Source organism: Struthio camelus, chromosome 23, assembly GCF_040807025.1.
Source record: "Struthio camelus isolate bStrCam1 chromosome 23, bStrCam1.hap1, whole genome shotgun sequence".
Taxonomy (NCBI): domain Eukaryota; kingdom Metazoa; phylum Chordata; class Aves; order Struthioniformes; family Struthionidae; genus Struthio; species Struthio camelus.
In genome coordinates this window covers 1,327,057-1,350,759 of record NC_090964.1, presented here as the reverse complement: position 1 = coordinate 1,350,759, position 23,703 = coordinate 1,327,057, and positions in this window count along the sequence as shown.

The window sequence follows — 23,703 nt, the reverse complement described above, 5'->3', positions numbered from 1 at the left end:
CCTGCACGGCCGCCCCCAAAGGCACTCGGAGCCTCCCCGGCCGCCCACAAAGGCACTCAGAGGCGGCCGGGCCTCCCCGAAAGGCACTCGGAGCCTCCCCGGCCGCCCCGAAAGGCACTCGGAGCCTTCCCGGCCGCCCTGAAAGGCACTCGGAGCCTTCCCGGCCGCCCCGAATGGCACTCGGAGCCTCCACGGCCACCCACAAAGGAACTCGGATGCATCCCGGCCGCCCCCAAAGGCACTCGGAGGCGGCCCAACTACCCCGAAAGGCACTCGGAGACTCCCCGGAAGCCCTGAAAGGCACTCAGAGGCGGCCCGGCCACCCCGAAAGGCACTCGGAGCCTCCCCGGCCGCCCCGAAAGGCACTCGGAGCCTCCCCGGCCGCCCCAAAAGGCACTCGGAGCCTCCCCGGCCACCCCGAAAGGCACTCGGAGCCTCCCCGGCCGCCCCAAAAGGCACTCGGAGCCTCCCCGGCAGTCCGGAAAGGCAATTAGAGCCTCGCCGGCCGCCCCGAAAGCCACTCGGAGCCGGTCCGGCCGCCCCGAAAGGCACTGGGACGGGCCCAGCCGCCCCGAAAGGCATTCGGAGGGGGAACGGCCACCCCGAAAGGCACTCGGAGCATCCCCGGCCGCCCCCAAAGGCACTCGGAGCCTCCGCGGCCGCCCCGAAAGGCACTCGGAGGCGGCCCGGCCACCCCGAAAGGCACTCGGAGCCTCCCCGGACGCCTCGAAAGGCACTCGGAGGCGGCACGGCCGACCACAAAGGCACTTGGAGCCTCCCCGGCCGCCCACAAAGGCACTCGGAGGCGGACCGGCTACCCCGAAAGGCACTCGGAGCCTCCCCGGCAGCCCCGAAAGGCACTCAGAGGCGGCCCGGCCACCCCGAAAGGCACTCGGAGCCTCCCCGGCCACCCCAAAAGGCATTCGGAGCCGGCTCGGCCGCCCACAAAGGCACTCGGAGGTGGCCCGGCCACCCCGAAAGGCACTCGGAGCCTCTAGGATGCCCCGAAAGGCACTCGGAGCCTCCCCGGCCGCCCCGAAAGGCACTCGGAGCCTCCCCGGCCGCCCACAAAGGCACTCGGAGCCTTCCCGGCCGCCCCGAAAAGCACTCGGAGGCGGCCGACCGCCCCGAAAGGCACTCGGGGCCGGCCCGGCCGCCCCAAAAGGCACTCGGAGCCTCCCCGGCCACCCCGAAAGGCACTCGGAGCGGGCCGGCCACCCCGAAAGGCACTCGGAGCCGGCCCGACCGCCCCGAAAGGCACTCGGAGCCTCCACGGCCGCCCACAAAGGCAGTCGGAGCCTGTCCGACCGCCCGAAAAGGCACTCGGAGCCTCCACGGCCACCCCGACAGGCACTCGGAGCCTCCCCGGCCACACCGAAAGGCACTCGGAGCCTCACCGGCCGCGCCGAAAGGCACTCGGAGCCTGACCGGACGCGCCGAAAGGCACTCGGAGGCGGCTCGGCCACCCCGAAAGGCACTCGGAGCCTCCCCGGCCGCCCCGAAAGGCACTCGGAGGCGGCACGGCCGCCCAAAAAGGCACTCGGAGCCTGCACACTCGCCCCCAAAGGCACTCGGAGCCTCCACGGCTGCCACGAAAGGCACTCGGAGACTCCACGGCCGCCCCGAAAGGCACTCGGAGCCTCCCCGGCCGCCCCCAAAGGCACTCGGAGCCTCCCCGGCCGCCCGCAAAGGCACTCGGAGCCTCCACGGCCGCCCCCAAAGGCACTCGGAGCCTCCCCAGCCGCCCCCAAAGGCACTTGGATGCAGCCCGGCCGCCCCGAAAAGCACTCGGAGGCGGCCCGGTCACCCCGAAAGGCACTCGGAGCCTGCCCGACCGCCCCGAAAGGCACTAGGAGCCTCCACAGCCACCCCGAAAGGCACTTGGATGCATCCCGGCCGCCCCCAAAGGCACTCGGAGGCGGCCCGGCTACCCCGAAAGGCACTCGGAGCCTCCCCGGCAGCCCCGAAAGGCACTCAGAGGCGGCCCGGCCACCCCGAAAGGCACTCGGAGCCTGCCCGGCCACCCCGACAGGCACTCGGAGCCTCCCCGGCCACTCTGAAAGGCACTCGGAGCCTCCCCGACTGCCCCGAAAGGCACTCGGAGCCTTCCCGGCCGCCCCGAAAGGCACTCGGAGACTCCACGGCCGCCCCGAAAGGCACTCGGAGCCTGCCCGACCGCCCCGAAAGGCACTCGGAGCCTGACCGGACGCGCCGAAAGGCACTCGGAGGCGGCTCGGCCACCCCAAAAGGCACTCGGAGCCTCCCCGGCCGCCCCGAAAGGCACTCGGAGCCTCCACGGCCACCCACAAAGGAACTCGGATGCATCCCGGCCGCCCCCAAAGGCACTCGGAGGCGGCCCAACTACCCCGAAAGGCACTCGGAGCCTCCCCGGCAGCCCTGAAAGGCACTCAGGGGCGGCCCGGCCACCCCGAAAGGCACTCGGAGCCTCCCCGGCCGCCCCAAAAGGCACTCGGAGCCTCCCCGGCCACCCCGAAAGGCACTCGGAGCCTCCCCGGCCGCCCCCAAAGGCACTCGGAGCCTCCCTGGCAGTCCGGAAAGGCAATTAGAGCCTCGCCGGCCGCCCCGAAAGCCACTCGGAGCCGGTCCGGCCGCCCCGAAAGGCACTGGGACGGGCCCAGCCGCCCCGAAAGGCATTCGGAGGGGGAACGGCCACCCCGAAAGGCACTCGGAGCATCCCCGGCCGCCCCGAAAGGCACTCGGAGCCTCCCCGGCCACCCGCAAAGGCACTCGGAGGCGGCCCGGCAGCCCCCAAAGGCAATCGGAGCCTGCCCGGGGACCCCCAAAGGCACTCGGAGCCGGCCCGGCAGCCCCCAAAGGCAATCGGAGCCTGCACAGCCGCCCCCAAAGGCACTCCGAGCCTCCATGGCCGCCCCGAAAGGCACTCGGAGACTCCACGGCCGCCCCGAAAGGCACTCGGAGCCTGCCCGACCGCCCCGAAAGGCACTCGGAGCCTCCCCGGCCGCCCCGAAAGGCACTCGGAGGCGGCACGGCCGCCCCAAAAGGCACTCGGAGCCTGCACACTCGCCCCAAAAGGCACTCGGAGCCTCCACGGCTGCCCCGAAAGGCACTCGGAGACTCCCCGGCCGCCCACAAACGCACTCGGAGCCTCCCCGACCGCCCCGAAAGGCACTCGGAGCCTCCCCGGCCACCCCGAAAGGCACTCGGAGCCTCCACGGCCGCCCACAAAGGCACTCGGAGCCTGCCCGGCCGCCCCGAAAAGGCACTCGGAGCCGGCCCGGCCACCCCGACAGGCACTCGGAGCCTCCCCGGCCGCCCTGAAAGGCACTCGGAGCCTCCCCGGCCGCCCCGAAAGGCACTCGGAGGCGGCCGGGCCTCCCCGAAAGCCACTCGGAGCCTCCCCGGCCGCCCCGAAAGGCACTCGGAGCCTCCCCGGCCGCCCGAAAGGCACTCGGAGCCTCCCCGGGCACCACCAAAGGCACTCGGAGCCTTCCCGGCCGCCCACAAAGGCACTCGGAGCCTCCACGGCCGCCCCCAAAGGCACTTGGATGCAGCCCGGCCGCCCCGAAAAGCACTCGGAGGCGGCCCGGCCACCCCCAAAGGCACTCGGAGCCTCCCCGGCAGCCCACAAACGCACTCGCAGGTGGCCGGGCCGCCCCGAAACGCACTCGGAGCCTCCACGACCGCCCCGAAAGGCACTCGGAGGCGGCACGGCCGCCCAAAAAGGCACTCGGAGCCTGCACACTCGCCCCCAAAGGCACTCGGAGCCTCCACGGCTGCCCCGAAAGGCACTCGGAGACTCCCCGGCCGCCCCCAAAGGCACTCGGAGCCTCCCCGACCGCCCCGAAAGGCACTCGGAGCATCCCCGGCCGCCCCGAAAGGCACTCAGAGCCTCCACGGCCGCCCACAAAGGCACTCGGAGCCTGCCCGGCCGCCCCGAAAAGGCACTCGGAGCCTGCCCGGCCACCCCGACAGGCACTCGGAGCCTCCCCGGCCACTCTGAAAGGCACTCGGAGCCTCCCCGACTGCCCCCAAAGGCACTCGGAGCCTTCCCGGCCGCCCCGAAAGGCACTCGGAGACTCCACGGCCGCCCCGAAAGGCACTCGGAGCCTCCACGGCCGCCCCGAAAGGCACTCGGAGCCTGACCGGACGCGCCGAAAGGCACTCGGAGGCGGCTCGGCCACCCCAAAAGGCACTCGGAGCCTCCCCGGCCGCCCCGAAAGGCACTCGGAGCCTCCACGGCCACCCACAAAGGAACTCGGATGCATCCCGGCCGCCCCCAAAGGCACTCGGAGGCGGCCCAACTACCCCGAAAGGCACTCGGAGCCTCCCCGGCAGCCCCGAAAGGCACTCAGGGGCGGCCCGGCCACCCCGAAAGGCACTCGGAGCCTCCCCGGCCGCCCCAAAAGGCACTCGGAGCCTCCCCGGCCACCCCGAAAGGCACTCGGAGCCTCCCCGGCCGCCCCCAAAGGCACTCGGAGCCTCCCCGGCAGTCCGGAAAGGCAATTAGAGCCTCGCCGGCCGCCCCGAAAGCCACTCGGAGCTGGTCCGGCCGCCCCGAAAGGCACTGGGACGGGCCCAGCCGCCCCGAAAGGCATTCGGAGGGGGAACGGCCACCCCGAAAGGCACTCGCAGCATCCCCGGCCGCCCCCAAAGGCACTCGGAGCCTCCACGGCCGCCCCGAAAGGCACTCGGAGCCTTCCCGGCCGCCCCGAAAGGCACTCGGAGCATCCCCGGACGCCCCCAAAGGCACTCAGAGGCGGCTGGGCCTCCCCGAAAGCCACTCGGAGCCTCCCCGGCCGCCCCAAAACGCACTCGGAGCCTCCCCGGCCACCCCAAAAGGCACTCGGAGCCTACCCGGCCGCCCACAAAGGCACTGGGAGCCTCCCTGGCTGCCCCGAAATGCACTCGAAGGCGGCCAGGCCGCCACGAAAGGCACTCAGAGCCTCCCCAGCCGCCCCCAAAGGCACTCGGAAGCGCCCCGGCTACCCCGAAAGGCACTCGGAGCCTCCATGGCCGCCCTGAAAGGCACTCGGAGCCGGCCCGGCCGCCCACAAAGGCACTCGGAGCCTACCCGGCTGCCCACAAAGGCACTCGGAGCCTCCCCGACCGCCCCGAAATGCACTCGGAGGCGGCCAGGCCGCCCCGAAAGGCCCTCGGACCCGGCCTAGCCGCCCACAAAGGCACTCGGAGCCTGCCCGACCGCCCGAAAAGACACTCGGAGCCTGCCCGGCCACCCCCAAAAGGCACTCGGAGCCTCCCCGGCCACCCCGAAAGGCACTCGGAGCCTGCCCGGCGACCCTCAAAGGCACTCGGAGCCTCCCCGGATGCCCCGAAAGGCACTCGGAGCCTCCCCGAGAACCCCGAAAGGCACTCGGAGACTCCCTGGCCACCCCGAAAGGCACTCGGAGCCTCCCCGGCCGCCCCCAAAGGCAATCGGAGCCTCCACGGCCGCTCACAAAGGCACTCGGAGCCTGCACGGCCGCCCCCAAAGGCACTCGGAGCCTCCCCGGCCGCCCACAAAGGCACTCAGAGGCGGCCGGGCCTCCCCGAAAGCCACTCGGAGCCTGCCCGGCCGCCCCGAAAGGCACTCGGAGCCTTCCCGGCCGCCCCGAAAGGCACTCGGAGCCTCCACGGCCACCCACAAAGGAACTCGGATGCATCCCGGCCGCCCCCAAAGGCACTCGGAGGCGGCCCAACTACCCCGAAAGGCACTCGGAGCCTCCCCGGCAGCCCTGAAAGGCACTCAGAGGCGGCCCGGCCACCCCGAAAGGCACTCGGAGCCTCCCCGGCCGCCCCAAAAGGCACTCGGAGCCTCCCCGGCCACCCCGAAAGGCACTCGGAGCCTCCCCGGCCGCCCCCAAAGGCACTCGGAGCCTCCCCGGCAGTCCCAAAAGGCAATTAGAGCCTCGCCAGCCGCCCCGAAAGCCACTCGGAGCCGGTCCGGCCGCCCCGAAAGGCACTGGGACGGGCCCAGCCGCCCCGAAAGGCATTCGGAGGGGGAACGGCCACCCCGAAAGGCACTCGGAGCATCCCCGGCCGCCCCGAAAGGCACTCGGAGCCTCCCCGGCCACCCGCAAAGGCACTCGGAGGCGGCCCGGCAGCCCCCAAAGGCAATCGGAGCCTGCCCGGGGACCCCCAAAGGCACTCGGAGCCGGCCCGGCAGCCCCCAAAGGCAATCGGAGCCTGCACAGCCGCCCCCAAAGGCACTCCGAGCCTCCATGGCCGCCCCGAAAGGCACTCGGAGACTCCACGGCCGCCCCGAAAGGCACTCGGAGCCTGCCCGACCGCCCCGAAAGGCACTCGGAGCCTGACCGGACGCGCCGAAAGGCACTCGGAGGCGGCTCGGCCACCCCGAAAGGCACTCGGAGCCTCCCCGGCCGCCCCGAAAGGCACTCGGAGGCGGCACGGCCGCCCCAAAAGGCACTCGGAGTCTGCACACTCGCCCCCAAAGGCACTCGGAGCCTCCCCGACCGCCCCGAAAGGCACTCGGAGCATCCCCGGCCGCCCCGAAAGGCACTCAGAGCCTCCACGGCCGCCCACAAAGGCACTCGGAGCCTGCCCGGCCGCCCCGAAAAGGCACTCGGAGCCTGCCCGGCCACCCCGACAGGCACTCGGAGCCTCCCCGGCCACTCTGAAAGGCACTCGGAGCCTCCCCGACTGCCCCCAAAGGCACTCGGAGCCTTCCCGGCCGCCCCGAAAGGCACTCGGAGACTCCACGGCCGCCCCGAAAGGCACTCGGAGCCTGACCGGACGCGCCGAAAGGCACTCGGAGGCGGCTCGGCCACCCCAAAAGGCACTCGGAGCCTCCCCGGCCGCCCCGAAAGGCACTCGGAGCCTCCACGGCCACCCACAAAGGAACTCGGATGCATCCCGGCCGCCCCCAAAGGCACTCGGAGGCGGCCCAACTACCCCGAAAGGCACTCGGAGCCTCCCCGGCAGCCCCGAAAGGCACTCAGGGGCGGCCCGGCCACCCCGAAAGGCACTCGGAGCCTCCCCGGCCGCCCCCAAAGGCACTCGGAGCCTCCCCGGCCACCCCGAAAGGCACTCGGAGCCTCCCCGGCCGCCCCCAAAGGCACTCGGAGCCTCCCCAGCAGTCCGGAAAGGCAATTAGAGCCTCGCCGGCCGCCCCGAAAGCCACTCGGAGCCGGTCCGGCCGCCCCGAAAGGCACAGGGACGAGCCCAGCCGCCCCGAAAGGCATTCGGAGGGGGAACGGCCACCCCGAAAGGCACTCGGAGCATCCCCGGCCGCCCCGAAAGGCACTCGGAGCCTGCCCGGCCACCCGCAAAGGCACTCGGAGCCGGCCCGGCAGCCCCCAAAGGCACTCGGAGCCTCCCCGGGGACCCCCAAAGGCACTCGGAGCCGGCCCGGCAGCCCCCAAAGGCAATCGGAGCCTGCACAGCCGCCCCCAAAGGCACTCCGAGCCTCCCCGGACGCCCCCAAAGGCACTCGGAGCCTGCCCGACCGCCCCGAAAGGCACTCGGAGCCTGACCGGACGCGCCGAAAGGCACTCGGAGGCGGCCGGGCCTCCCCGAAAGCCACTCGGAGCCTCCACGGCCGCCCACAAAGGCACTCGGAGCCACCCCGGCCGCCCCGAAAGGCACTCGGAGCCTTCCCGGCCGCCCCGAAAGGCACTCGGAGCCTCCGCGGCCACCTCGAAAGGCACTCAGAGCCTCCCCGGCAGCCCCGAAAGGCACTCGGAGCCTCCCCGGCTACCCCGAAAGGCACTCGGAGCCTCCACGGCCGCCCACAAAGGCACTCGGAGCCTCCCCGGCCACCCGCAAAGGCACTCGGAGCCTGCCCGGCGACCCCAAAAGGCACTCGGAGCCTGCCCGGCAGCCCCCAAAGGCAATCGGAGCCTGCCCGGCCGCCCCCAAAGGCACTCGGAGCCGGCCCGGCAGCCCCCAAAGGCAATCGGAGCCTGCACAGCCGCCCCCAAAGGCACTCCGAGCCTCCATGGCCGCCCCGAAAGGCACTCGGAGCCTCCCCGGCCGCCCCAAAAGGCACTCGGAGCCTGCCCGGCCACCCCGACAGGCACTCGGAGCATCCCCGGCCGCCCCGAAAGGCACTCGGAGCCTCCACGGCCGCCCCGAAAGGCACTCGGAGCCTTCCCGGCCGCCCTGAAAGGCACTCGGAGCATCCCCGGACGCCCCCAAAGGCACTCAGAGGCGGCTGGGCCTCCCCGAAAGCCACTCGGAGCCTCCCCGGCCGCCCCAAAACGCACTCGGAGCCTCCCCGGCCACCCCAAAAGGCACTCGGAGCCTACCCGGCCGCCCACAAAGGCACTGGGAGCCTCCCTGGCTGCCCCGAAATGCACTCGAAGGCGGCCAGGCCGCCACGAAAGGCACTCAGAGCCTCCCCAGCCGCCCCCAAAGGCACTCGGAAGCGCCCCGGCTACCCCGAAAGGCACTCGGAGCCTCCATGGCCGCCCTGAAAGGCACTCGGAGCCGGCCCGGCCGCCCACAAAGGCACTCGGAGCCTACCCGGCCGCCCACAAAGGCACTCGGAGCCTCCCCGACCGCCCCGAAATGCACTCGGAGGCGGCCAGGCCGCCCCGAAAGGCCCTCGGACCCGGCCTAGCCGCCCACAAAGGCACTCGGAGCCTGCCCGACCGCCCGAAAAGACACTCGGAGCCTGCCCGGCCACCCCCAAAAGGCACTCGGAGCCTCCCCGGCCACCCCGAAAGGCACTCAGAGCCTGCCCGGCGACCCTCAAAGGCACTCGGAGCCTCCCCGGATGCCCCGAAAGGCACTCGGAGCCTCCCCGAGAACCCCGAAAGGCACTCGGAGACTCCCCGGCCACCCCGAAAGGCACTCGGAGCCTCCCCGGCCGCCCCCAAAGGCAATCGGAGCCTCCACGGCCGCTCACAAAGGCACTCGGAGCCTGCACGGCCGCCCCCAAAGGCACTCGGAGCCTCCCCGGCCGCCCACAAAGGCACTCAGAGGCGGCCGGGCCTCCCCGAAAGCCACTCGGAGCCTCCACGGCCGCCCACAAACGCACTCGGAGCCTTCCCGGCCGCCCCGAAAGGCACTCGGAGCCTTCCCGGCCGCCCCGAAAGGCACTCGGAGCCTCCACGGCCACCCACAAAGGAACTCGGATGCATCCCGGCCGCCCCCAAAGGCACTCGGAGGCGGCCCAACTACCCCGAAAGGCACTCGGAGCCTCCCCGGCAGCCCTGAAAGGCACTCAGAGGCGGCCCGGCCACCCCGAAAGGCACTCGGAGCCTCCCCGGCCGCCCCCAAAGGCACTCGGAGCCTCCCCGGCCACCCCGAAAGGCACTCGGAGCCTCCCCGGCCGCCCCCAAAGGCACTCGGAGCCTCCCCGGCAGTCCCAAAAGGCAATTAGAGCCTCGCCAGCCGCCCCGAAAGCCACTCGGAGCCGGTCCGGCCGCCCCGAAAGGCACTGGGACGGGCCCAGCCGCCCCGAAAGGCATTCGGAGGGGGAACGGCCACCCCGAAAGGCACTCGGAGCATCCCCGGCCGCCCCGAAAGGCACTCGGAGCCTCCCCGGCCACCCGCAAAGGCACTCGGAGGCGGCCCGGCAGCCCCCAAAGGCACTCGGAGCCTCCCCGGGGACCCCCAAAGGCACTCGGAGCCGGCCCGGCAGCCCCCAAAGGCAATCGGAGCCTGCACAGCCGCCCCCAAAGGCACTCCGAGCCTCCATGGCCGCCCCGAAAGGCACTCGGAGACTCCACGGCCGCCCCGAAAGGCACTCGGAGCCTGCCCGACCGCCCCGAAAGGCACTCGGAGCCTGACCGGACGCGCCGAAAGGCACTCGGAGGCGGCTCGGCCACCCCGAAAGGCACTCGGAGCCTCCCCGGCCGCCCCGAAAGGCACTCGGAGGCGGCACGGCCGCCCAAAAAGGCACTCGGAGCCTGCACACTCGCCCCCAAAGGCACTCGGAGCCTCCACGGCTGCCCCGAAAGGCACTCGGAGACTCCCCGGCCGCCCCCAAAGGCACTCGGAGCCTCCCCGACCGCCCCGAAAGGCACTCGGAGCATCCCCGGCCGCCCCGAAAGGCACTCAGAGCCTCCACGGCCGCCCACAAAGGCACTCGGAGCCTGCCCGGCCGCCCCGAAAAGGCACTCGGAGCCTGCCCGGCCACCCCGACAGGCACTCGGAGCCTCCCCGGCCACTCTGAAAGGCACTCGGAGCCTCCCCGACTGCCCCCAAAGGCACTCGGAGCCTTCCCGGCCGCCCCGAAAGGCACTCGGAGACTCCACGGCCGCCCCGAAAGGCACTCGGAGCCTGACCGGACGCGCCGAAAGGCACTCGGAGGCGGCTCGGCCACCCCAAAAGGCACTCGGAGCCTCCCCGGCCGCCCCGAAAGGCACTCGGAGCCTCCACGGCCACCCACAAAGGAACTCGGATGCATCCCGGCCGCCCCCAAAGGCACTCGGAGGCGGCCCAACTACCCCGAAAGGCACTCGGAGCCTCCCCGGCAGCCCCGAAAGGCACTCAGGGGCGGCCCGGCCACCCCGAAAGGCACTCGGAGCCTCCCCGGCCGCCCCAAAAGGCACTCGGAGCCTCCCCGGCCGCCCCCAAAGGCACTCGGAGCCTCCCCGGCCACCCCGAAAGGCACTCGGAGCCTCCCCGGCCGCCCCCAAAGGCACTCGGAGCCTCCCCGGCAGTCCCAAAAGGCAATTAGAGCCTCGCCGGCCGCCCCGAAAGCCACTCGGAGCCGGTCCGGCCGCCCCGAAAGGCACAGGGACGAGCCCAGCCGCCCCGAAAGGCATTCGGAGGGGGAACGGCCACCCCGAAAGGCACTCGGAGCATCCCCGGCCGCCCCGAAAGGCACTCGGAGACTCCACGGCCGCCCCGAAAGGCACTCGGAGCCTGCCCGACCGCCCCGAAAGGCACTCGGAGCCTGACCGGACGCGCCGAAAGGCACTCGGAGGCGGCTCGGCCACCCCGAAAGGCACTCGGAGCCTCCCCGGCCGCCCCGAAAGGCACTCGGAGGCGGCACGGCCGCCCCAAAAGGCACTCGGAGCCTGCACACTCGCCCCAAAAGGCACTCGGAGCCTCCACGGCTGCCCCGAAAGGCACTCGGAGACTCCCCGGCCGCCCACAAAGGCACTCGGAGCCTCCCCGACCGCCCCGAAAGGCACTCGGAGCCTCCCCGGCCGCCCCGAAAGGCACTCGGAGCCTCCACAGCCGCCCACAAAGGCACTCGGAGCCTGCCCGGCCGCCCCGAAAAGGCACTCGGAGCCTCCCCGGCCACCCCGACAGGCACTCGGAGCCTCCCCGGCCGCTCTGAAAGGCACTCGGAGCCTCCCCGGCCGCCCCGAAAGGCACTCGGAGGCGGCCGGGCCTCCCCGAAAGCCACTCGGAGCCTCCCCGGCCGCCCCGAAAGGCACTCGGAGCCTCCCCGGCCGCCCGAAAGGCACTCGGAGCCTCCCCAGGCACCACCAAAGGCACTCGGAGCCTTCCCGGCCGCCCACAAAGGCACTCGGAGCCTCCACGGCCGCCCCCAAAGGCACTTGGATGCAGCCCGGCCACCCCGAAAAGCACTCGGAGGTGGCCCGGCCACCCCGACAGGCACTCGGAGCCTCCCCGGCCACTCTGAAAGGCACTCGGAGCCTCCCCGACTGCCCCCAAAGGCACTCGGAGCCTTCCCGGCCGCCCCGAAAGGCACTCGGAGACTCCACGGCCGCCCCGAAAGGCACTCGGAGCCTGCCCGACCGCCCCGAAAGGCACTCGGAGCCTGACCGGACGCGCCGAAAGGCACTCGGAGGCGGCTCGGCCACCCCAAAAGGCACTCGGAGCCTCCCCGGCCGCCCCGAAAGGCACTCGGAGCCTCCACGGCCACCCACAAAGGAACTCGGATGCATCCCGGCCGCCCCCAAAGGCACTCGGAGGCGGCCCAACTACCCCGAAAGGCACTCGGAGCCTCCCCGGCAGCCCCGAAAGGCACTCAGGGGCGGCCCGGCCACCCCGAAAGGCACTCGGAGCCTCCCCGGCCGCCCCAAAAGGCACTCGGAGCCTCCCCGGCCACCCCGAAAGGCACTCGGAGCCTCCCCGGCCGCCCCAAAAGGCACTCGGAGCCTCCCCGGCAGTCCGGAAAGGCAATTAGAGCCTCGCCGGCCGCCCCGAAAGCCACTCGGAGCCGGTCCGGCCGCCCCGAAAGGCACTGGGACGGGCCCAGCCGCCCCGAAAGGCATTCGGAGGGGGAACGGCCACCCCGAAAGGCACTCGGAGAATCCCCGGCCGCCCCCAAAGGCACTCGGAGCCTCCGCGGCCACCCCGAAAGGCACTCGGAGGCGGCCCGGCCACCCCGAAAGGCACTCGGAGCCTCCCCGGACGCCTCGAAAGGCACTCGGAGGCGGCACGGCCGACCACAAAGGCACTTGGAGCCTCCCCGGCCGCCCACAAAGGCACTCGGAGGCGGACCGGCTACCCCGAAAGGCACTCGGAGCCTCCCCGGCAGCCCCGAAAGGCACTCAGAGGCGGCCCGGCCACCCCGAAAGGCACTCGGAGCCTCCCCGGACGCCTCGAAAGGCACTCGGAGGCGGCACGGCCGACCACAAAGGCACTTGGAGCCTCCCCGGCCGCCCACAAAGGCACTCGGAGGCGGACCGGCTACCCCGAAAGGCACTCGGAGCCTCCCCGGCAGCCCCGAAAGGCACTCAGAGGCGGCCCGGCCGCCCCGAAAGGCACTCGGAGCCTCCCCGGCCGCCCGAAAGGCACTCGGAGCCTCCCCGGGCACCACCAAAGGCACTCGGAGCCTTCCCGGCCGCCCACAAAGGCACTCGGAGGCGGCACGGCCGCCCCCAAAGGCACTTGGATGCAGCCCGGCCGCCCCGAAAAGCACTCGGAGGTGGCCCGGCCACCCCGAAAGGCACTCGGAGCCTGCCCGACCGCCCCGAAAGGCACTAGGAGCCTCCACAGCCACCCCGAAAGGCACTTGGATGCATCCCGGCCGCCCCCAAAGGCACTCGGAGGCGGCCCGGCTACCCCGAAAGGCACTCGGAGCCTCCCCGGCAGCCCCGAAAGGCACTCAGAGGCGGCCCGGCCACCCCGAAAGGCACTCGGAGCCTGCCCGGCCACCCCGACAGGCACTCGGAGCCTCCCCGGCCACTCTGAAAGGCACTCGGAGCCTCCCCGACTGCCCCCAAAGGCACTCGGAGCCTTCCCGGCCGCCCCGAAAGGCACTCGGAGACTCCACGGCCGCCCCGAAAGGCACTCGGAGCCTGCCCGACCGCCCCGAAAGGCACTCGGAGCCTGACCGGACGCGCCGAAAGGCACTCGGAGGCGGCTCGGCCACCCCAAAAGGCACTCGGAGCCTCCCCGGCCGCCCCGAAAGGCACTCGGAGCCTCCCCGGCAGCCCACAAAGGAACTCGGATGCATCCCGGCCGCCCCCAAAGGCACTCGGAGGCGGCCCAACTACCCCGAAAGGCACTCGGAGCCTCCCCGGCAGCCCCGAAAGGCACTCAGGGGCGGCCCGGCCACCCCGAAAGGCACTCGGAGCCTCCCCGGCCGCCCCAAAAGGCACTCGGAGCCTCCCCGGCCACCCCGAAAGGCACTCGGAGCCTCCCCGGCCGCCCCCAAAGGCACTCGGAGCCTCCCTGGCAGTCCGGAAAGGCAATTAGAGCCTCGCCGGCCGCCCCGAAAGCCACTCGGAGCCGGTCCGGCCGCCCCGAAAGGCACTGGGACGGGCCCAGCCGCCCCGAAAGGCATTCGGAGGGGGAACGGCCACCCCGAAAGGCACTCGGAGCATCCCCGGCCGCCCCGAAAGGCACTCGGAGGCGGCCCGGCCACCCCGAAAGGCACTCGGAGCCGGCCCGGCAGCCCCCAAAGGCACTCGGAGCCTCCCCGGGGACCCCCAAAGGCACTCGGAGCCGGCCCGGCAGCCCCCAAAGGCAATCGGAGCCTGCACAGCCGCCCCCAAAGGCACTCCGAGCCTCCATGGCCGCCCCGAAAGGCACTCGGAGCCTGCCCGACCGCCCCGAAAGGCACTCGGAGCCTGCCCGACCGCCCCGAAAGGCACTCGGAGCCTGACCGGACGCGCCGAAAGGCACTCGGAGGCGGCTCGGCCACCCCGAAAGGCACTCGGAGACTCCCCGGCCGCCCACAAACGCACTCGGAGCCTCCCCGACCGCCCCGAAAGGCACTCGGAGCCTCCCCGGCCGCCCCGAAAGGCACTCGGAGACTCCACGGCCGCCCACAAAGGCACTCGGAGCCTGTCCGACCGCCCGAAAAGGCACTCGGAGCCTGCCCGGCCACCCCGACAGGCACTCGGAGCCTCCCCGGCCACACCGAAAGGCACTCGGAGCCTCACCGGCCGCGCCGAAAGGCACTCGGAGCCTGACCGGACGCGCCGAAAGGCACTCGGAGGCGGCTCGGCCACCCCGAAAGGCACTCGGAGCCTCCCCGGCCGCCCCGAAAGGCACTCGGAGGCGGCACGGCCGCCCAAAAAGGCACTCGGAGCCTGCACACTCGCCCCCAAAGGCACTCGGAGCCTCCACGGCTGCCACGAAAGGCACTCGGAGACTCCACGGCCGCCCCGAAAGGCACTCGGAGCCTCCCCGGCCGCCCCCAAAGGCACTCGGAGCCTCCCCGGCCGCCCGCAAAGGCACTCGGAGCCTCCACGGCCGCCCCCAAAGGCACTCGGAGCCTCCCCAGCCGCCCCCAAAGGCACTTGGATGCAGCCCGGCCACCCCGAAAAGCACTCGGAGGCGGCCCGGCCACCCCAAAAGGCACTCGGAGCCTGCCCGACCGCCCCGAAAGGCACTAGGAGCCTCCACAGCCACCCCGAAAGGCACTTGGATGCATCCCGGCCGCCCCCAAAGGCACTCGGAGGCGGCCCGGCTACCCCGAAAGGCACTCGGAGCCTCCCCGGCAGCCCTGAAAGGCACTCAGAGGCGGCCCGGCCACCCCGAAAGGCACTCGGAGCCTCCCCGGCCGCCCCCAAAGGCACTCGGAGCCTCCCCGGCCACCCCGAAAGGCACTCGGAGCCTCCCCGGCCGCCCCCAAAGGCACTCGGAGCCTCCCCGGCAGTCCCAAAAGGCAATTAGAGCCTCGCCAGCCGCCCCGAAAGCCACTCGGAGCCGGTCCGGCCGCCCCGAAAGGCACTGGGACGGGCCCAGCCGCCCCGAAAGGCATTCGGAGGGGGAACGGCCACCCCGAAAGGCACTCGGAGCATCCCCGGCCGCCCCGAAAGGCACTCGGAGCCTCCCCGGCCACCCGCAAAGGCACTCGGAGGCGGCCCGGCAGCCCCCAAAGGCACTCGGAGCCTCCCCGGGGACCCCCAAAGGCACTCGGAGCCGGCCCGGCAGCCCCCAAAGGCACTCGGAGCCTGCACACTCGCCCCCAAAGGCACTCGGAGCCTCCACGGCTGCCCCGAAAGGCACTCGGAGACTCCCCGGCCGCCCCCAAAGGCACTCGGAGCCTCCCCGACCGCCCCGAAAGGCACTCGGAGCATCCCCGGCCGCCCCGAAAGGCACTCAGAGCCTCCACGGCCGCCCACAAAGGCACTCGGAGCCTGCCCGGCCGCCCCGAAAAGGCACTCGGAGCCTGCCCGGCCACCCCGACAGGCACTCGGAGCCTCCCCGGCCACTCTGAAAGGCACTCGGAGCCTCCCCGACTGCCCCCAAAGGCACTCGGAGCCTTCCCGGCCGCCCCGAAAGGCACTCGGAGACTCCACGGCCGCCCCGAAAGGCACTCGGAGCCTGACCGGACGCGCCGAAAGGCACTCGGAGGCGGCTCGGCCACCCCAAAAGGCACTCGGAGCCTCCCCGGCCGCCCCGAAAGGCACTCGGAGCCTCCACGGCCACCCACAAAGGAACTCGGATGCATCCCGGCCGCCCCCAAAGGCACTCGGAGGCGGCCCAACTACCCCGAAAGGCACTCGGAGCCTCCCCGGCAGCCCCGAAAGGCACTCAGGGGCGGCCCGGCCACCCCGAAAGGCACTCGGAGCCTCCCCGGCCGCCCCAAAAGGCACTCGGAGCCTCCCCGGCCGCCCCCAAAGGCACTCGGAGCCTCCCCGGCCACCCCGAAAGGCACTCGGAGCCTCCCCGGCCGCCCCCAAAGGCACTCGGAGCCTCCCCGGCAGTCCGGAAAGGCAATTAGAGCCTCGCCGGCCGCCCCGAAAGCCACTCGGAGCCGGTCCGGCCGCCCCGAAAGGCACAGGGACGAGCCCAGCCGCCCCGAAAGGCATTCGGAGGGGGAACGGCCACCCCGAAAGGCACTCGGAGCATCCCCGGCCGCCCCGAAAGGCACTCGGAGACTCCACGGCCGCCCCGAAAGGCACTCGGAGCCTGCCCGACCGCCCCGAAAGGCACTCGGAGCCTCACCGGACGCGTCGAAAGGCACTCGGAGGCGGCTCGGCCACCCCGAAAGGCACTCGGAGCCTCCCCGGCCGCCCCGAAAGGCACTCGGAGGCGGCACGGCCGCCCCAAAAGGCACTCGGAGCCTGCACACTCGCCCCAAAAGGCACTCGGAGCCTCCACGGCTGCCCCGAAAGGCACTCGGAGACTCCCCGGCCGCCCACAAAGGCACTCGGAGCCTCCCCGACCGCCCCGAAAGGCACTCGGAGCCTCCCCGGCCGCCCCGAAAGGCACTCGGAGCCTCCACAGCCGCCCACAAAGGCACTCGGAGCCTGCCCGGCCGCCCCGAAAAGGCACTCGGAGCCTCCCCGGCCACCCCGACAGGCACTCGGAGCCTCCCCGGCCGCTCTGAAAGGCACTCGGAGCCTCCCCGGCCGCCCCGAAAGGCACTCGGAGGCGGCCGGGCCTCCCCGAAAGCCACTCGGAGCCTCCCCGGCCGCCCCGAAAGGCACTCGGAGCCTCCCCGGCCGCCCGAAAGGCACTCGGAGCCTCCCCGGGCACCACCAAAGGCACTCGGAGCCTTCCCGGCCGCCCACAAAGGCACTCGGAGCCTCCACGGCCGCCCCCAAAGGCACTTGGATGCAGCCCGGCCACCCCGAAAAGCACTCGGAGGTGGCCCGGCCACCCCGAAAGGCACTCGGAGCCTCCCCGGCCACTCTGAAAGGCACTCGGAGCCTCCCCGACTGCCCCCAAAGGCACTCGGAGCCTTCCCGGCCGCCCCGAAAGGCACTCGGAGACTCCACGGCCGCCCCGAAAGGCACTCGGAGCCTGCCCGACCGCCCCGAAAGGCACTCGGAGCCTGACCGGACGCGCCGAAAGGCACTCGGAGGCGGCTCGGCCACCCCAAAAGGCACTCGGAGCCTCCCCGGCCACCCCGAAAGGCACTCGGAGCCTCCACGGCCACCCACAAAGGAACTCGGATGCATCCCGGCCGCCCCCAAAGGCACTCGGAGGCGGCCCAACTACCCCGAAAGGCACTCGGAGCCTCCCCGGCAGCCCCGAAAGGCACTCAGGGGCGGCCCGGCCACCCCGAAAGGCACTCGGAGCCTCCCCGGCCGCCCCAAAAGGCACTCGGAGCCTCCCCGGCCACCCCGAAAGGCACTCGGAGCCTCCCCGGCCGCCCCCAAAGGCACTCGGAGCCTCCCCGGCAGTCCGGAAAGGCAATTAGAGCCTCGCCGGCCGCCCCGAAAGCCACTCGGAGCCGGTCCGGCCGCCCCGAAAGGCACTGGGACGGGCCCAGCCGCCCCGAAAGGCATTCGGAGGGGGAACGGCCACCCCGAAAGGCACTCGGAGCATCCCCGGCCGCCCCCAAAGGCACTCGGAGCCTCCGCGGCCGCCCCGAAAGGCACTCGGAGGCGGCCCGGCCACCCCGAAAGGCACTCGGAGCCTCCCCGGACGCCTCGAAAGGCACTCGGAGGCGGCACGGCCGACCACAAAGGCACTTGGAGCCTCCCCGGCCGCCCACAAAGGCACTCGGAGGCGGACCGGCTACCCCGAAAGGCACTCGGAGCCTCCCCGGCAGCCCCGAAAGGCACTCAGAGGCGGCCCGGCCACCCCGAAAGGCACTCGGAGCCTCCCCGGCCACCCCAAAAGGCATTCGGAGCCGGCTCGGCCGCCCACAAAGGCACTCGGAGGTGGCCCGGCCACCCCGAAAGGCACTCGGAGCCTCTAGGATGCCCCGAAAGGCACTCGGAGCCTCCCCGGCCGCCCCGAAAGGCACTCGGAGCCTCCCCGGCCGCCCACAAAGGCACTCGGAGCCTTCCCGGCCGCCCCGAAAAGCACTCGGAGGCGGCCGACCGCCCCGAAAGGCACTCGGGGCCGGCCCGGCCGCCCCAAAAGGCACTCGGAGCCTCCCCGGCCACCCCGAAAGGCACTCGGAGCGGGCCGGCCACCCCGAAAGGCACTCGGAGCCGGCCCGGCCGCCCACAAAGGCACTCGGAGCCTCCACGGCCGCCCCCAAAGGCACTCGGAGCCTCCACGGCCGCCCCCAAAGGCACTCGGAGGCGGCCAGGCCGCCCCGAAAGGCACTCGGAGCCTCCACGGCCGCCCACAAAGGCAGTCGGAGCCTGTCCGACCGCCCGAAAAGGCACTCGGAGCCTGCCCGGCCACCCCGACAGGCACTCGGAGCCTCCCCGGCCACACCGAAAGGCACTCGGAGCCTCACCGGCCGCGCCGAAAGGCACTCGGAGCCTGACCGGACGCGCCGAAAGGCACTCGGAGGCGGCTCGGCCACCCCGAAAGGCACTCGGAGCCTCCCCGGCCGCCCCGAAAGGCACTCGGAGGCGGCACGGCCGCCCAAAAAGGCACTCGGAGCCTGCACACTCGCCCCCAAAGGCACTCGGAGCCTCCACGGCTGCCACGAAAGGCACTCGGAGACTCCACGGCCGCCCCGAAAGGCACTCGGAGCCTCCCCGGCCGCCCCCAAAGGCACTCGGAGCCTCCCCGGCCGCCCGCAAAGGCACTCGGAGCCTCCACGGCCGCCCCCAAAGGCACTCGGAGCCTCCCCAGCCGCCCCCAAAGGCACTTGGATGCAGCCCGGCCGCCCCGAAAAGCACTCGGAGGCGGCCCGGCCACCCCGAAAGGCACTCGGAGCCTGCCCGACCGCCCCGAAAGGCACTAGGAGCCTCCACAGCCACCCCGAAAGGCACTTGGATGCATCCCGGCCGCCCCCAAAGGCACTCGGAGGCGGCCCGGCTACCCCGAAAGGCACTCGGAGCCTCCCCGGCAGCCCCGAAAGGCACTCAGAGGCGGCCCGGCCACCCCGAAAGGCACTCGGAGCCTGCCCGGCCACCCCGACAGGCACTCGGAGCCTCCCCGGCCACTCTGAAAGGCACTCGGAGCCTCCCCGACTGCCCCCAAAGGCACTCGGAGCCTTCCCGGCCGCCCCGAAAGGCACTCGGAGACTCCACGGCCGCCCCGAAAGGCACTCGGAGCCTGCCCGACCGCCCCGAAAGGCACTCGGAGCCTGACCGGACGCGCCGAAAGGCACTCGGAGGCGGCTCGGCCACCCCAAAAGGCACTCGGAGCCTCCCCGGCCGCCCCGAAAGGCACTCGGAGCCTCCACGGCCACCCACAAAGGAACTCGGATGCATCCCGGCCGCCCCCAAAGGCACTCGGAGGCGGCCCAACTACCCCGAAAGGCACTCGGAGCCTCCCCGGCAGCCCCGAAAGGCACTCAGGGGCGGCCCGGCCACCCCGAAAGGCACTCGGAGCCTCCCCGGCCGCCCCAAAAGGCACTCGGAGCCTCCCCGGCCACCCCGAAAGGCACTCGGAGCCTCCCCGGCCGCCCCCAAAGGCACTCGGAGCCTCCCTGGCAGTCCGGAAAGGCAATTAGAGCCTCGCCGGCCGCCCCGAAAGCCACTCGGAGCCGGTCCGGCCGCCCCGAAAGGCACTGGGACGGGCCCAGCCGCCCCGAAAGGCATTCGGAGGGGGAACGGCCACCCCGAAAGGCACTCGGAGCATCCCCGGCCGCCCCGAAAGGCACTCGGAGGCGGCCCGGCCACCCCGAAAGGCACTCGGAGCCGGCCCGGCAGCCCCCAAAGGCACTCGGAGCCTCCACGGCCGCCCCCAAAGGCACTCGGAGCCGGCCCGGCAGCCCCCAAAGGCAATCGGAGCCTGCACAGCCGCCCCCAAAGGCACTCCGAGCCTCCATGGCCGCCCCGAAAGGCACTCGGAGCCTGCCCGACCGCCCCGAAAGGCACTCGGAGCCTGCCCGACCGCCCCGAAAGGCACTCGGAGCCTGACCGGACGCGCCGAAAGGCACTCGGAGGCGGCTCGGCCACCCCGAAAGGCACTCGGAGCCTCCCCGGCCGCCCCGAAAGGCACTCGGAGCCTCCCCGGCCGCCCCGAAAGGCACTCGGAGTCTGCACACTCGCCCCAAAAGGCACTCGGAGCCTCCACGGCTGCCCCGAAAGGCACTCGGAGACTCCCCGGCCGCCCACAAACGCACTCGGAGCCTCCCCGACCGCCCCGAAAGGCACTCGGAGCCTCCCCGGCCGCCCCGAAAGGCACTCGGAGCCTCCACGGCCGCCCACAAAGGCACTCGGAGCCTCCCCGACCGCCCGAAAAGGCACTCGGAGCCTGCCCGGCCACCCCGACAGGCACTCGGAGCCTCCCCGGCCACACCGAAAGGCACTCGGAGCCTCACCGGCCGCGCCGAAAGGCACTCGGAGCCTGACCGGACGCGCCGAAAGGCACTCGGAGGCGGCTCGGCCACCCCGAAAGGCACTCGGAGCCTCCCCGGCCGCCCCGAAAGGCACTCGGAGGCGGCACGGCCGCCCAAAAAGGCACTCGGAGCCTGCACACTCGCCCCCAAAGGCACTCGGAGCCTCCACGGCTGCCACGAAAGGCACTCGGAGACTCCACGGCCGCCCCGAAAGGCACTCGGAGCCTCCCCGGCCGCCCCGAAAGGCACTCGGAGCCTCCCCGGCCGCCCGCAAAGGCACTCGGAGCCTCCACGGCCGCCCCCAAAGGCACTCGGAGCCTCCCCAGCCGCCCCCAAAGGCACTTGGATGCAGCCCGGCCGCCCCGAAAAGCACTCGGAGGCGGCCCGGCCACCCCGAAAGGCACTTGGAGCCTGCCCGACCGCCCCGAAAGGCATTAGGAGCCTCCACAGCCACCCGAAAGGCACTTGGATGCATCCCGGCCGCCCCCAAAGGCACTCGGAGGCGGCCCGGCTACCCCGAAAGGCACTCGGAGCCTCCCCGGCAGCCCCGAAAGGCACTCAGAGGCGGCCCGGCCACCCCGAAAGGCACTCGGAGCCTGCCCGGCCACCCCGACAGGCACTCGGAGCCTCCCCGGCCACTCTGAAAGGCACTCGGAGCCTCCCCGACTGCCCCCAAAGGCACTCGGAGCCTTCCCGGCCGCCCCGAAAGGCACTCGGAGACTCCACGGCCGCCCCGAAAGGCACTCGGAGCCTGCCCGACCGCCCCGAAAGGCACTCGGAGCCTGACCGGACGCGCCGAAAGGCACTCGGAGGCGGCTCGGCCACCCCAAAAGGCACTCGGAGCCTCCCCGGCCGCCCCGAAAGGCACTCGGAGCCTCCACGGCCACCCACAAAGGAACTCGGATGCATCCTGGCCGCCCCCAAAGGCACTCGGAGGCGGCCCAACTACCCCGAAAGGCACTCGGAGCCTCCCCGGCAGCCCCGAAAGGCACTCAGAGGCGGCCCGGCCACCCCGAAAGGCACTCGGAGCCTCCCCGGCCGCCCCAAAAGGCACTCGGAGCCTCCCCGGCCACCCCGAAAGGCACTCGGAGCCTTCCCGGCCGCCCCAAAAGGCACTCGGAGCCTCCCCGGCAGTCCGGAAAGGCAATTAGAGCCTCGCCGGCCGCCCCGAAAGCCACTCGGAGCCGGTCCGGCCGCCCCGAAAGGCACTGGGACGGGCCCAGCCGCCCCGAAAGGCATTCGGAGGGGGAACGGCCACCCCGAAAGGCACTCGGAGAATCCCCGGCTGCCCCCAAAGGCACTCGGAGCCTCCGCGGCCGCCCCGAAAGGCACTCGGAGGCGGCCCGGCCACCCCGAAAGGCACTCGGAGCCTCCCCGGACGCCTCGAAAGGCACTCAGAGGCGGCACGGCCGACCACAAAGGCACTTGGAGCCTCCCCGGCCGCCCACAAAGGCACTCGGAGGCGGACCGGCTACCCCGAAAGGCACTCGGAGCCTCCCCGGCAGCCCCGAAAGGCACTCAGAGGCGGCCCGGCCACCCCGAAAGGCACTCGGAGCCTCCCCGGCCACCCCAAAAGGCATTCGGAGCCGGCTCGGCCGCCCACAAAGGCACTCGGAGGTGGCCCGGCCACCCCGAAAGGCACTCGGAGGCGGCTCGGCCACCCCGAAAGGCACTCGGAGCCTCCCCGGCCGCCCCGAAAGGCACTCGGAGGCGGCACGGCCGCCCAAAAAGGCACTCGGAGCCTGCACACTCGCCCCCAAAGGCACTCGGAGCCTCCACGGCTGCCACGAAAGGCACTCGGAGACTCCACGGCCGCCCCGAAAGGCACTCGGAGCCTCCCCGGCCGCCCCCAAAGGCACTCGGAGCCTCCCCGGCGGCCCGCAAAGGCACTCGGAGCCTCCACGGCCGCCCCCAAAGGCACTCGGAGCCTCCCCAGCCGCCCCCAAAGGCACTTGGATGCAGCCCGGCCGCCCCGAAAAGCACTCGGAGGCGGCCCGGCCACCCCGAAAGGCACTCGGAGCCTGCCCGACCGCCCCGAAAGGCACTAGGAGCCTCCACAGCCACCCCGAAAGGCACTTGGATGCATCCCGGCCGCCCCCAAAGGCACTCGGAGGCGGCCCGGCTACCCCGAAAGGCACTCGGAGCCTCCCCGGCAGCCCCGAAAGGCACTCAGAGGCGGCCCGGCCACCCCGAAAGGCACTCGGAGCCTGCCCGGCCACCCCGACAGGCACTCGGAGCCTCCCCGGCCACTCTGAAAGGCACTCGGAGCCTCCCCGACTGCCCCCAAAGGCACTCGGAGCCTTCCCGGCCGCCCCGAAAGGCACTCGGAGACTCCACGGCCGCCCCGAAAGGCACTCGGAGCCTGCCCGACCGCCCCGAAAGGCACTCGGAGCCTGACCGGACGCGCCGAAAGGCACTCGGAGGCGGCTCGGCCACCCCAAAAGGCACTCGGAGCCTCCCCGGCCGCCCCGAAAGGCACTCGGAGCCTCCACGGCCACCCACAAAGGAACTCGGATGCATCCCGGCCGCCCCCAAAGGCACTCGGAGGCGGCCCAACTACCCCGAAAGGCACTCGGAGCCTCCCCGGCAGCCCCGAAAGGCACTCAGGGGCGGCCCGGCTACCCCGAAAGGCACTCGGAGCCTCCCCGGCCGCCCCAAAAGGCACTCGGAGCCTCCCCGGCCACCCCGAAAGGCACTCGGAGCCTCCCCGGCCGCCCCCAAAGGCACTCGGAGCCTCCCTGGCAGTCCGGAAAGGCAATTAGAGCCTCGCCGGCCGCCCCGAAAGCCACTCGGAGCCGGTCCGGCCGCCCCGAAAGGCACTGGGACGGGCCCAGCCGCCCCGAAAGGCATTCGGAGGGGGAACGGCCACCCCGAAAGGCACTCGGAGCCTCCCCGGCCGCCCCGAAAGGCACTCGGAGGCGGCACGGCCGCCCAAAAAGGCACTCGGAGCCTGCACACTCGCCCCCAAAGGCACTCGGAGCCTCCACGGCTGCCACGAAAGGCACTCGGAGACTCCACGGCCGCCCCGAAAGGCACTCGGAGCCTCCCCGGCCGCCCGCAAAGGCACTCGGAGCCTCCACGGCCGCCCCCAAAGGCACTCGGAGCCTCCCCAGCCGCCCCCAAAGGCACTTGGATGCAGCCCGGCCGCCCCGAAAAGCACTCGGAGGTGGCCCGGCCACCCCGAAAGGCACTCGGAGCCTGCCCGACCGCCCCGAAAGGCACTAGGAGCCTCC